At 41.1% G+C, this 15231-nt stretch overlaps 1 protein-coding gene across 7 annotated transcripts in view; it reads right to left on the bottom strand.

Moving 5' to 3' along the window:
* Positions 1–15231, bottom strand: part of BCAS3 (BCAS3 microtubule associated cell migration factor) — a 581795-nt gene that overhangs the window by 119554 nt on the left and 447010 nt on the right. The window lies entirely within an intron of this gene.

Below are 15231 nucleotides of genomic sequence, written 5' to 3'. Positions count from 1 at the left end.
TTTATGGGGGCCAGATGACCCACGGAGATCTGATGCTCTTGCTACTTTTCTCAACTGTACTGCCCTGTCCCAAGAGACTAACATATCAGTCATCAGCCCAGAGGTTTCAAGGGCAGAGTCTTGGACATACCAAGATCCAGTTTGCTTTTCAGCAAGGAATCCCAAATTCATTAGAATTAGGCCTGAAGTTAACAGAGGATTGGGCTCTCCACCAGCTTGTCACCAGGCTGACAACTCCCCGGAAGGCTGGGTCACTTGACAGTCTGAGGGGCTGAGGTCTCCATTGTCCCACCCTCCAGATGGACAAATGATGCCCAGCTCTTGGACCAGTGATATAAACCTGAATCACAGGCTCACAGGAAATGAAATGACCTTTCTGAGCTAAGGGTTTCTTGGGGCAGGGCTGGGGGATGGGAGCATTTGGCCATCTGGATTCCTGACCAGGAGGAAACTGTCTCTTGAGTGGTCCAAGTATTAAGTACTCCCAGTGACACAGAGCACCACAATGGCAGCCACAAATGATAAAACCTTTCCAGGAACATCTAATATAACACAATGTTCAAAAACCAGATTTATAGGGTTCCCCTGGTGGCGCAGTGGTTGAGAGTCCGCCTGCCGATGCAGGGGACACGGGTTCGTGCCCCGGTCTGGGAGGATCCCACATGCCACGGAGCGGCTGGGCCCGTGAGCCATGGCCGCTAAGCCTGCGCGTCCGGAGCCTGTGCTCCGAAACGGGAGAGGCTACAACAGTGAGAGGCCCGCGTACCGCAAAAAAAAAAAAAAAAAAAAAAAAAAAAAAAACAAACAAAGAAAACAAACAAAAAACAGATTTATAGAGACTCCTTCCACCAGAAGGATCCATGGAGATGATGTAGTCCATCACTCATTTTCAGGTGAGGAACTTCATGAAGCCAACACGGGCAAGTTATTTACCAAAGGTCTCATGGCCTACGGGAGCTTAGAAACCTGGTTTCTAGTTCTCCACCTGGCTCTTCACCACCTACAGGATGACCATCGGTGAGTAAAGGAAGCATCACTGGAAGGAATTCCCTTTAGTCATCTGAAAGTGGGACCATGTGCCCTTTAATTTCAGTTTCTTTTCAGAGATAGTCATCTTCCTTATCTCAAACATTAACTCAAATGTTTCTTATGATGTCTCCAGTGTTTCCCTAATGTCTTCATGACTCACTGGATATTATGGCTTGATACAGTACAGAGCAGTGCTCAGTTACAACCTTAGTTTCTAAAGCAATTTTTTTTTTAATGAAAAACAAGCCTTCCTCTCAGTTCCCTTGCCATCAAAACTTGCACAATATATTGAGAATTCTTGCAATGGCTCAGCAGGCCCGATTTTCATAATGTGTCAGAATCCACAATGTGAAGGAGCAGTTGTTTATAAATCTATCAAAACTGAAATTTTTTTTTTTGTCTGCATTGGGTCTTTGTTGCCGTGTGCGGGGTTTCTCTAGTTGCAGTGAGTGGGGGCTACTCTTCATTGCAGTGCTCGGGCTTCTCACTGCGGTGGCTTCTCTTGTTGCAGAGCACGGGCTCTACGTGCGCAGGTTTTAGTAGTTGTGGCATGCGGTCTCAGTAGTTGTGGCTCACAGGCTCTAGAGCACAGGCTCAGTAGTTGTGGCACGTGGGCTTAGTTGCCCCACAGCATGTGGGATCTTCCTGGACCAGGGCTCAAACCCGTGTCCCCTGCATTGGCAGGCGGATTCATAACCACTGTGCCACCAAGGAAGTCCCCAATTTCTGATTCTTAATCTTTGGGGCAGGTGACATTTTAATAACCTAAAAAAATCAGCTCAAAAGAAAGCTTTGAAAAATTGGGTCATCCTATTTTCATACTCTAGGGGTCTACCAGCTAGATATGGCAAGTCTTTCTCTCTTTTGACAGATCATAGATCAAGTAGTTATAATTATAAAAGGATTAGACAGAGAATAGCTACTTAAACATCCTTGGAAATAACTTCTTCTACCACCATTTGATAACCACTTCTAAAGAATTCTCTTCTGGGATGAAACAATGTGAAACCAAGAGTTTCCCTTAGACAGGTTAAGGGAAAGCCCTTCCATTCAGTCATTTTCGCATTAATTGGTGCTCCTAAAACAAACTGGGTTTTTTTGTTTGTTTTTTTTTCGCCGTGCCATGAGGCATGCGGGATCTTAGTTCCCCGACCAGGGATCGAACCCATGCCCCCCGCAATGGAAGTGCTGAGTCTTAACCACTGGACCGACAGGGAAGTCTAAAACAAACTCTTTCTCCAGCCAGGGACATAATTCTATGCTGGGATACTGGAGTCCATCTCTGCTGCCGAGATCTCTCTCCTTCAGATCTCAGCAATATAGTTTTTGGGTGTGTTTCATGACCTTTTGTGCTAGCAAATAAGCCTTTGGAGGATTAAACTTAACTTTCTCATCCTAGTTTAAAGAGTGTTCTTCTCTGGGAACACGAAAAAAAAAAAAAAAAAAAAAAAAAGCCCGAGTCCTGTGCCAAATACCCAGTCTAGCAGTGCTGATATTGCTTTCAAGGCTCTTATTTTAAAAATAAATTTTTACAGGAGTAACAGAGAAAGTAGCAAAAGAATATACAAAAGCTCCTCTTTTTAAGATCAAAGAAGAATCAAGTTTTGTGTTACAAGTCTTTGAGAATATACTACTACTTTAAACTACTCCAAGTGGTTTAAAGCATTAAATGGGCTTCAAACTTCCTGACCTATAGATCTAAAAGGAATCACTCACCTTGACCTATGTATCCTAATATGGACTAAATAGAATATTCAATGAAGTCCTGGTATCATATGTGTTAGGAGCCTTAAAATCAGGCTATCAGAATTGGTCATCTGCCCACAGAGCTGGCTAGATATATTTCCACAATGACACACTCCTGGAATGAACATTGAGGGACTCAGGTCAGGGCCACTTCCTGTTAAGAAAGCACAAGGCAGACAAATTCTCACCATATGGCCTTTACCCTCCGATCTTATATCTTACCTGTCCTCCCTAGGCCCAAGGCTCTGTGGGAATTCATGCCAAGCTGGGGCTTAGAACCTCAATTGCCATTATCTTTATGAGTTGATTTCTTTAAAAGGTCCTGGGAAATAGGCTGGAATCATTACAGGGAGTGGTCCTTTAGATTTCCATTAAAAAAGAAAAAAGTAGTATCAGCTTCAACTCAAAAATCTATTCCTTTACCTCTGGACAAGCAACACAGGGAAACTGTATTAAATCATCCAAAGCAAACTACAGGCCTTTAAAGTGCTTCAACTTTCAGACTCAAACAGGGTGCCATCCTTGATACGTACAATCAGAAGAAGTTCCCTTGGCTGCCTTCGTGGGGCAAGGATTCAAGAAGTGTTCGGGAAGGCAGAAAGCTCTCCAAAAGAAGCTAATTCAAAAGAGATTTCCAAGTCAACATCCAAACCGAAGAGATGTGGAAAAATTCAGAAAAGCATCCTAACAAAACATCCCAACAAAGTACCCTAACTCCTTTTTGCAAACCCACAGCTGGTAGGAGCAAAGTTCTAATGTGACAGCCTTTTAAAGCAGCAAGTTGCAACCACAAGTGTGGTTGCTGTTCCAACATTATTTTCTTTGGGAAAATTACATGGGTGGGTAGGGAAGCAAACCCAAGAGGACTGCAGTTTACAAGTCCTGAGGCCTGGGAAGTAGGATGCACAGAACCTAGGAGTGGGGACCTCACGGTAGAGAGGAGAAATCTAACCTTATTGTACAAGGTGGCTAAGATCTCTGGCCGCTCTTCAGGCAGAGTATACTGCTCTCTATGTGCAAAACTGCTCAATAAAATTTTACTGGCAAGGCAAAAGGAGAAACATCTGCTCTAGTCAAGAGCAGCTGTGGTCAGCAATAAGGCAGCTGGCACAGGGTCAAGGCTGTTCTTGCTGGTAGGTGGTATTGTGGTCACCAGTAATTACTTTGGAGAATTTCACGGAGTCAAGGATAACTAAATGGACAAAGAACATTTTATTTTACTTTCTATCTTTAGCCCAGGAGCAAAAATCATGACATGTTGTATAGAATTCAGAAGCCCGACGCAGTCCATATTTTTCATGGCAGAACTTTTTACCTCGAAGACTGGAAACCCTTAAATGTAAGTATTTCAAAAAATATGTTCTTGACAAGTGACCTCTCCACTCATTATTTCTGATTGAACAGTTCCTGTAGATTGCATTACTCTTTAAGTGTTTCCTTCTGAAAGATTATTATAGAATACTTTAAAGAAAATGTGAAAATTATATTTAGCAAATCAATAAATGGTGCAAGTTTTTAAAAACCTCATCTTTATCAAATTTGCATGATATCTTCAAAGTTAAATAAACCCTACAGTGAATGGGAATTTGGAATGTAAATAAAAATCTGTTCAATGCATGCAGTTGATAATTTTTCATGGAATGACGAATGTCAGAAAGTAGCAGTTACATTAATATACACTGTACTTAAAAAATTAAACACTTGGGAAATAACCTCTTCAGCCGCTGGAAAATGACAAAGTCTAAGACATTTCAATCAAGTTAATTTCAGTAGGAAAGCAATGCATTTTTCCCACCAGAAACTATATGAAAAAACAAATTAACCAAAATGGGTCTCTGAATGATGGGATAACATCAGCCTCAAGGAGAACTTCATGACTGCTTGTCAATTAAGTTATTCTACACACATATTCAAAGGCAAAACTAGCCACATGCATTTTAAATCATGTCAAGACTGAATGGTCGATATTATATTAAAACGAAAGCATGATTTGCATTAAAAAAGAAAAGGAAATTCTCTTGCCAACCAAGAGAGCTCACCTGCAACAACTGGTATAATTCAGGTATTCAATCTACAATAAGGCCATGCCAGGTAGGTCACGTCCAAAATCTTACTGGATATATATATATAGTACCCCTAGTGTACCCTCTGATGGCTGGGGCTCCTCGAAATCCTTAGACAGTTTTGGAAGTGGAGGGAGAGACCCAGGGACCAATTTCAACCTACTTTAGACTTATTCCTATCTCAACCATCTCCAGAATGCCACCTTAGACCGGGTCTGGGGTCACGATAGGTCCAGGGTTTTCCCAGGACAGAAAACAATCCTTGATCAGTATGCAAGGAAGGCCAAATCCAGGTGCTAGAAGGCTGGGATTGTAAGTGTCAGCCCTGTCAATCGCTGTACATAGATCACTTGAATCCTCAGAGTGTCAGGTTTTTTACATGTCAGAGGAGGAAGCCTTCCAGCTTTGACATCACATTGAGTCCACAAAGAATAGGTCTCTAGACCTAAAGAGGTGTCCCATCAGCTCCACATCCCTCAGGACTAGGCAGTAAGAGGTCCCTAACAATCTCCTGTTGTTTTTTCTTTCAATGAGACTTTCACTACCATTAAAAAGAAGTACTAAATTTAGGTGTTCCCTGGGGAACTGGTTTTTGATAGTCCAACATCTCACAGTTGTTACGTTAAAGCCTACCATCTGAAACCACTGAAGAGTAGGCAGAGGACTTCTATGACTTTGAGTTTTACATATAAAATTTCGACCAGAGAGAAAAACTGATTGACATCAGATAATATGGAAACAACTTTTTCACCTTTTAAAATAAGCAACTTTAGGACTTCCCTGGTGGTACAGTGGTTAAGAATCCACCTGCCAATGCAGGGGACATGGGTTCGATCCCTGGTCCAGGAAGATCCCACATGCTGCGGAGCAATTAAGCCCATGCACTGCAACTACTGAGCCTGCACTCTAGAGCCCATGAGCCACAACTACTGAAGCCCGTGAGCCTAGAGCCTGTGCTCCGCAACAAGAGAAGCCACTGCAACGAGAAGCCCGCGCATCGCAACGAAGAGTAAGCCCTCGCTCGCCACAACTAGAGAAAGCCCACAGCAGCAACGAAGACCCAATGCAGCCAAAATAAATAAATATATAAAATAAGCAACTTGACTGATTTATCAATAATGTTTGCTTAAATACTGCCTAAAATTACAGTCTATTACACTGTGTTTAGGAGGATGAATAGTGAAATCACAAATCCTATGGAGTTTCAGTTAAGTCTTAAAAAACATTGCTCCTTCCCTGTATATCCCATTTTGTAAAATGTAGAATAAATGAGGTCTGTGAGCATCAGGCAATTTTAATGATAAAGTAAAAATCTTCTGAATTTTACCTATTGTTATTCTTTTATGACACATTTTTGCTAACTTCTAGTCACACTGTTTTCAAACTGATGCCTTTGCTGATGTATTTCCACAGACTGAATGGACTTTCCTTAGTTTTTAAAATTTTTTTTGGATTTTTTTTAGCGTGTTGAAAACCTACTTATTTGTCTTCTAAAGACACTATCTTCTAAAGAACTGGCAAAATAAATCCTGATATATCCAATAATGACATAGTATGCACCCCATTATATGAGATTATAAATAAAGTTCTCAATCTGTTTGGAAGAAACTGGGATTAGGGATTAGTTCATAAAGGCAGCAAGGGACATGATAATCTTTGGAGAACTGTGATCAACACTATTCCTTCTCCTAAACATCGGCTCAGAAGAAGTGGGATAAACCTCTGTAAAAAAGCAGGTTGACTGGCAGAAGAGAGGCTCTGAAGGTGAATTTCTCCTTTAGCTTCCTGAATTCCAGGCTCTTTTCATCTCATGAGATTGTTAACTGCAGGCTCTGTACAGCAGCTCTTTGCTATAGCTCGCAGTCAGTGATGTCTTTCTAATCGGAGGAAGGGTCTAAGCATCACGGGCTAGTCAGTGAAGAAGTTCTCATCATGTCTAAAGCATCAAATATAAAGGGAGGATAGCTAGAGTCTGGGTCTGGCAACATTAACCAAATATGGACTGAGTCCAAAATAGACATGAAAGTTATTAAAACACCACTCTAAACGCCTTTATGTGTTTTAGGTATAGTGACTTAGGGCTCATCGGGACATATCTAAGAGTCTCTTTTGGGTTCTGATATTTATACTGTCTTCTTCACGTTCTTGGCTTCTTTATCTTGAATAACAAGAGCCATTCTGGTCCTAGATATACTTAACACCAAAACACCATTCCCCTTTAATTAAAACATACATACACACACACACACACACACACACACACACACACACTGAATCTTATTCTATTATCCTGAAGGCTCTTAGCCTTCTTAGAAAACTTAAGCATTTACTCAACAAACCTTGTTTCAACCCCTATGTGTCACATGCTACGAGTAGGGGAGAAAGTACAATTTTAAACTGGTTTTATCTCAAAACTATTATTTTATTAGGCTTCTTTACTTTCCCTTCTCTTCTGTTATTAGCATAAGGAGATGGCTAAGTCATTTGGGAGGGGGGGTGTGTGTATGCATGTGTGTGTGTATTAAATCCTGGCACAAGACAAGTAGAGAACAGCAGAGCCAAAGGGAGATACAGGCGCTGGGTGGTCAAACAGGCTGGTTCACTGGCTTTGCCACTCTCTCCTGTATACCAACCTACAAATCGGTAAAAACAGAAAACTCCTTATTGACTTCCGGAATCACCTTCAAATAGTCAAACCTCTAATGTCAAATCTACCTAATTCAGTATGTCTATCCTATTGAGGGTCCCCCAAAGAAAGCCTAACTGGATTGTAATTTCAGGTTGGCCTCTTCTGAAGGGTGAGAGACAGAGAGTGAGAGTTGTCGGGGAGGGAGCGGACAAGTTTCTCATGGCAAGAATCCTCTCCTGTCCAAACAGAGGAAAGTTCCCAAGTAAGAGTGGCATATTGAAATCTAATCAAATGGCTAGCCTATTTTTACCCTTGAATTCACCAAAATCGTCTCAAGAACCACCACCCTTGGTACTTTTTAAGAATGCTTCTTTTGGGGGAAGGTTTTAGTTAAGATGTACTTCAGTGTTTTTGAGTTTAATTTAAAAGAAATGAGCCCTTTATAGTCAGTCACAGGGCTCAAAGACACAGGTAAATGAATCCAGTCTACTGAAAAAGATCGGTCTTGAACTTCTTAGAGTATGTGTGCTAAAATGGATAAGTTTTAAACGAGCATCAACTACAACTCATTCCACTGTAATATCATGGTGCAGTGGAAAGAATATGGACTTTGGGGTCAGATAATCCTGGGTTCAAAGCCTGTCCCTATCACTTATCTCAGGCTCAGTTCTCTTAAAAATATAAATACTATTCTACCTGGCAGGATAGTTGTGAGGATAAGAAAATATGCATATAAAGTGTTTATCACACACACACACACACAAAGTGTCTATCACAGAGTAGGCATTCAATAAATGGTAGTTACTGCTATTATTATTATTATTATTATATGAGGTGACATGGTTACAGTTCCCAAACATCCAAATACCCACACCAAAATGCAGGTCACAAGGAGAATGTAACTGTCCTCACAGAAAATCCCAATCAAAATATTCTTATCATATACATATTTAAAACTCAAGTATAAGACTTTTAGGCCTGCGAACTTCCAATACAACAGTATGGCTTCACATACCTGAGTGTTCTTTTAAAAAAATATATTCACATTTAAAAGGTCAAGTTGTAAAGCCATTTGATTAAAATAGTAATAAAAGAGTAAACATTAACTCACAATTTCTCCTTTGGTCTTTACTATTCCAAGCAGTATCACCTCCCGAATAAGTTGCACCTTAAGACATTGTAAGATTATCTTGATTAAAATCTTTAAGTTCTTAATTTTAAGGAGGGAAAACCTAATCTCCAAAAGCCAAGTTTAATACCTTTAGCATATGATCTAGATCTTAACAGTAGCATGTTATCCTCTGCTACTCCTGAAACATGACTGCCCAAAGTAAATGAAGTTCCCTTTTTATATTAATTTTAGAGCCACTGATAAAAATACAAATGATTAACATCAGAAAGGAAGAATTGCTCATCGTTAGGCCACCCAAATTTCCAAAAGCATCATAAGTTATAGAAAGCTTATCTCTGGGATTTCAACAGTTTTCTCAAAGGTGTCAGGGCTATCTACTAGAGGCCTTGCAAATTGAATTAAATAACAAAATAAAGCAAACAAATACCCACCCCCCCCTAATCTGTCAGTATTTCAAACCTAGGCTTTCCTCTTGGGTATGTAACTATCCTTGATGATAATTCTGTTCAAGCTAGTATTTCCTCTCCAAATTCACTTTTAACCCAAGCTAAATAAGGATGTTGGTGCCAATCAACTCCCACTATCTACAATATGGTAACCCACTTTATTCACTCTTGCTTTTGCTTCTCAAAAATAAACTCACTAAATCAGCACCTGATCTTCCCCTAAGAACTGTAAACCCATCCTATACGTAGGAAAAATTGACACAAAGATAGGTTATATTGCTTCCGTTGTTAAAAATATCCACTAGTAAATTTAAAAAGCTGAAGTATCCAAGCATTAAGATTTCTTATTTGCTTGTCTGGACTATCTGCAATATCCATTTCGATTTTTGCTATTTCTAGCCACAAAGCCATCACGGGAGTTGGCCTCAGGGCCCGGAGAGGAAATCTGGCTTCCACCTCTGGGACACACGTTTCAGCGCTTATGTCTGACTGACCCTGCCAATCACCCCTGCCAGAAGCCACAAGCCTGGCTTACAATAACAGAGTATATCAAAGAAGACAGGAAAGAAAACAAGACAGTGGCAGGGTCAGCAGAGGATAAGAACACGGTGAAGATGCCCTGTGGAAGCAGGGAACGGGGAGCCATATATTCATCGTATCGAGTGTGTTTCTCAGAAAAGGCAAAGTCATAAATGCTTTGGACCTTGACTGCCAAAGTCGGCCCTGTACTACCATAAAATTACTGTCAGCTGTAACTAGGAGAGCAGATTGTCTCGTTATGATGGGATGGGTCAAGAAGAAACACTCTTGTTCACACGAACTTGTAATTACAACCCATATGCTTAAACCAACTCAGAGTGGTGATCATGGTAACTGTATATTGACTTCTGATATAAAGATCATCCATGTAAAGCGACTCTTTTCACTAGAACCATCCAGTTCAAGAATAGTGATAATCCATGCTTGCCTCCGTATAAGAATATGCCTAATCCATTGTGCACTGTGATCATAAACTCACCAAATTTAAAAGGCGTAGAGAGGAGAATAGAAAAGTAGTTAAGAGCTGGGGAGGGGGTTTATTATAGTCAGTCTGGGTTTGACCTTGACTCTGCTACTTATGAGCTGTGTGATCCTGGGGAAGTTACTAGTTTCTCTGAATTGCAGTTTTCTCAGAGAATTATTATGAGCACTCAATGTCCAAAAAAAAAAAAAAGGTAAACTTTCAATATATGTTAACTTATTATTAAAGACAGCTATGGATTATAAAACCAAAAGATAACCTTTGAAGGCCACACTCTTAGGCCTGACATTCCCAGTCCACTTTTCGTCTCAATCGACTCCGTCAGCCTTCGCTTCCACTGCTTCCCCTTCACGTCCACTGTCCAGCTTTCCTGCCTCGACTCCTTGGTGTCGTGCCCTCCGCATAAAATCACCGTTAGAGTCACCTTTAAAGATTCAAGCCTACTGTGCAAATGACACCTTCTTCAAAAGGCCTTTTTTTTAATCTTCCCCATCTCTCTTCACTAAATTACTCATAATATCTTGTACCTTCTGACAACTGACTATTTTATGCTGTCTGTTATAGGCATGTGTATATAAACAGAGTACCTAGCACAGGGCTTTGTCCACAGCAGCCCTTAGTAAAGGTTGATTAGAGGAATAAACGAATAACAACAATTCTCTCTCTAATAGATCTAAGAAAATGAGCAACTTGCCTTCACACTCCCACTTCCCTACAGAAGCCCACGAAAACGCCGCTCTGCCTCGTTAACTCCGGCGGGAAGGGAGAGACAGAGGTCGCCAGGAGCCCAAGCCGTGAGAGTTGGCACCTCTCTCTTTGCATCCAAGGAGTTAAACTGAGTCCCGGGGAGATAAAAATCTCCGGTTTTATTGATTAGTGAGGCTGCCTGACAAACGAAGATCCAGCTGCAATTGTAACATTCCAAGCTCAGAAGGCGCCAAGTTTCACTAACTATAATTTAACTGGTCCTACTGCTGCAGTCCAAATTCTTGTTTGGATAATCAGTCTTTGTTTGAATATGTTCAAAAACAGCACAGACTAGCATTAGCCTCTGGGTATGTCATGTGAGCTGATTACCCTGTGGCTCCCAGTAGCAGAAACTCATACACAAGAGGAGGATTATTTTCCTAGTATTACTGTTACGCTAACATATAATCAGTCCTTTTCTCCCAGTCTCCACATCTCGTCCACAGCCTCCCCCAACCCTTTTTTTTCCTCCTTTCTTTTTTCTTCTCTTTTCTCTCTCTCTCTCTCTCTTTTTTTTTTAATAATTCAAAAGTCTTCTTTCCAAGTTCAACCAAAGTTTAAAGGTGAAAAGGTCAAGAAAGTTTCATGGCTGTGGCTGTTTAGAAAAGGGTAGGACTAACTGTGGTCTCTAGCTCAGCCTCTACTAAAGGCTCAAGAAGCTCATATTTCACTGTACTTCTGCAGCACCCAGTCGCCTTGACACAATCTGTTTGGAATGAAATTAAGCCCTTGTTAATCATTTTTAACATAATAGAATAATAATAACTTCACCTGCCAAACAATCATTTCATACTTAAGCAACTCAAGTGGCTCATTTGTTTGTTAAAAAAAAAATCCAAATCCACCCAGTTGTACGTTTTAACTGGAGGACACTCGTTTGGGGTCTACCCACCCTGCCCATCTGCAAGTCATTCGGCTCTCTCTAACAAGCCAAAAAGGATTCTGGGAACTCTGCACCTATCCTGTCACTTGGGCCTTGCTCTGGCCATTCTCAAAGAGCCCAAATGAGTTGACAGTGCCTGGCTGACAGAAAATGCTAGACAGTATTTACTATTAGTATTTTGGAGGGGAAATCCTGACTCAGAGGTACAGTTCTAGCAATCAGTGGAAAAACTGCTGGTGGGGAAAAACCATGGCTCGGAAAAGGCTGGAATGATTAGCCATTAGTACATGGGTTGGCGAAATGCTGCAAACTGGGAAACTGAAGTGGGAGCTCTCAACTGGTCTGGTAGTGTAAATCTGGTCCCAGCAGCTCCTGCGTTGCTAGAGGGAAGGCCACCAAAGGAGAAGGAAACTCTGTTCCCTGGGAGGGATATGTTTATTTTACAATTAACAACAGCAAAGGAACGCTTTCTGAAATTCTTCCTGGAAGGCGCAGAATTTAATCCTGTACAATAGTTTGGTATTGAATCTGCAAGGTCTTAGCTGAGATGACAGGTAGAAATCAGAGTACTTCAGATCTGGCTCCAGTTACAGAGAGAGACGCAAGGAACCAAGAAAAGCCCCTTCTGGGGCCAAAATTCTAAACTGTGCAGTGATCTAGGATTTGAGAGAGGAGGAGAAGAAGAAAGACGGAGCTGTGCATTAGGGCGCAGTGGGACATGGATAGGAAGTGAGGTCTAATGGTTGAAGGTTGATCATTTATCTCCTCCTCTGCATCCTTGCTCCACGCATTCTTGGGCAAAGGAAGAAGGTTACTATTGTTAATTTCCACAACGTCTAATAGTCGTATGTTAGACATATACTCATCTTTAATATCAATGAATTACACCTTCTACTAACTTAAATCATGCTGAAATTTAAGAAAATGTTTTTCCTCCCTGCTGTGGGTACTGAGTGAAAAAAAAACAACAGACCCACTGATATGAATAGTGCTCAATTCACATTAATTAGAATTATAGAATGCCGCAGCCGGAAGAGCTCTTAAAGAAAGGGTAAAGTAGACGTGTCTCGGGGGCCAGAACTGAGGCCAGACAGGGATTTTCCCTGTACCCTCCATTAACAAAACATCTCCACCTGTATCTGTTTTTATATATTGGGGTCCTGCAAAAATTTCACTAGAAAAAAAGTCTCTGCTGTTGGGGAGGAACGGGTAAGAGGGAGGTTTGAAAACCAAAGAGCTGGTCCAATCTTTCATTTTAAAGTTAACGAAACACGGGACTGTGAGGCTGTGACTTGGCCAAGGTCCCTCAGTGAGTAGAGAACAGGGTTAAGACAAGAATTCCTCTGCAGCGCCCAGTTCAGTATGTGCTCCATCTCCAAACCATGTCTGTCTGCTCCACCTTTCAGGGAAGCCCTGCCTCCATTTACTGTGTTTGCATCACAAGACGGCAACCTAAAAAGAAACACTTTTTAGAAATATTTAACTGGCACTAGAAGTCAAATTAACAATCATTTTTTAGATCTGGACGATGAACTATGGCAAGCCTGGTTGATGGCCATCTTTAGTTGTAAAATCACTTCTGCTAAAGCCATTAGCCACGAAGTGTTCTGGGCAGCTCAGATTTTACAACAAAACCTGTAAAAGCCAGGGGTCAAAACGTTTCCCTGGGGCTCAAAGGTGTGAAGCTTCTGAAATGAAGCTTGGGCACTCAGAACCCTCCCAATCAGCTCTAATCTTCACCACCTCCTTTTGATTATCCCTTGAAGAGTGTTGCTAGATAATATGGAGGGGGGCGGGAAAGCCCAATAAAAAAAGGAAGTATTTTTAGCCTCTTTTTAAGCGGTGACAAAGTTTATCACACTCCTACTCAAATTAGTCACACAGGTTAGTCCCAAGGGAGAGCAGTCTGGCTACAGATCATTGCAAAGGAATGACTTCTTGGAGGTCTAAAACAAACACTTAGGCACATGGTTCCATCTGGAAATATAGTCAAATAGAAGCAAATTCCACGAAATTCCCAACTGATGCAAGCAACATAATTTTGTATCTTACAATACTAGCTTGGACTAGCTGCTGTGGTCTGCTAAATAGATACATGACTCTAAAATGAGGATAAAGACAACAGTTATTTTAATAATGATAATAATAATAATAATTTCCAATATGCTTATTCACAAGGGTTGAAGATGCCAATACAGCAGCAATGGAGAAGGGAGAGAACAACTGAGGATAAAACAAGACCTGCAAGAATTTCCCACTATTTTGGTTCTTTTTCCTTTTAAGAAAGAGAAAATTGGTCCTGAATCCTCACGATGAAACTCAGGAACTTGAGGTTTTTTAAAGTTTTTCTTCACAAGCGAGAGGGTTTTCAGGGAAGGACCAGCACACGGGCCATGCAATTGGTCATCTTCCAGGGTCGGTCAAAGTGCCATAAATGCAACAAACATTCCCACATGAGTCTCTGTTTCTCTGTTCAAATATGAAAACCACCCCTTCTTACCCTGCCAGATATAGCCCCCTATTCTTTTTTGCCAAAATGCATTAGTTATGAAGCATTACTGCCAGTAGGTACAGTTACATAAAACATGCATGCTTATCCAAAATTAATTGTTTCCAAGCTATGTGGGAAACTAAGCACCCGGTACATGAATAACTCATAGTCACTAACTTTGTGGAATTTTTTTTTTTTTTTTTTTTTTTTTTTCTCAGTACAAGGGCCTCTCACTGTTGTGGCCTCTCCCGTCGCGGAGCACAGGCTCCGGACGCGCAGGCTCAGCGGCCACGTCCCACGGGCCCAGCCGCCCCGCGGCACGCGGGATTCTCCCGGACCAGGGCACGAACCCGTGTCCCCCGCATCGGCAGGCGGACTCCCAACCACTGCGCCACCAGGGAAGCCCTCTTTGTGGAATATTTTAAAACTTACCTTCTTATTTCTTTTGAAGACAGTGTTGCCTTAATACCCAGCATGGGTTTGTATTATAGATTTAGAACTCAAGAAATTTCTAACACGGGTTAGAAATGGCTTTGCCACTCATGAACTTCATGAGTTTATGACGCTGAACAAGTAGCTGAACTTTATAAAACCTGTTTCTTATCTGTAAAATGGGAACAGTAGAGATCAATAAAAAAATATAACCTTTACCAATGTTTGTGTTATTGTAGAATTTCTGGGGTTATCTTGTGGTGGGCCAGGGAGAGCTGCACTGCTTAAAATTTTTAGGGGAAAAAGTTAAGTAATTTGACAGACAAATAATTCATATGTTAAAACAAACATATACATTGTGGAAGAGAATACAATATCAACACTAATTTTAAGATAAAACCCTAGCTTCAAGAAAAATTTTAAGCCAGTAGCAGTCAAGGTTGTGGGTCCAGACTTGGGGAATGAGCAAGGGGGACGCATAAGCATCCCTCTTCTGCTATTCGAGGTACTTCAATGGAAAAGTTTTAGAAGCACAAGAAGGTGGTTCCCCAACTCAGACTGGGGCTGCTGAGGAGAAAAATTATTAAATTTAGACAGAAAATTGATGTGTGA

This window comes from Mesoplodon densirostris, chromosome 18 (genome assembly GCF_025265405.1).
Source record: "Mesoplodon densirostris isolate mMesDen1 chromosome 18, mMesDen1 primary haplotype, whole genome shotgun sequence".
In the NCBI taxonomy this organism is placed as follows: domain Eukaryota; kingdom Metazoa; phylum Chordata; class Mammalia; order Artiodactyla; family Ziphiidae; genus Mesoplodon; species Mesoplodon densirostris.
The sequence above is the reverse complement of the archived record's forward strand: the minus strand, read 5'-3'. Positions and strand labels throughout refer to the sequence as shown.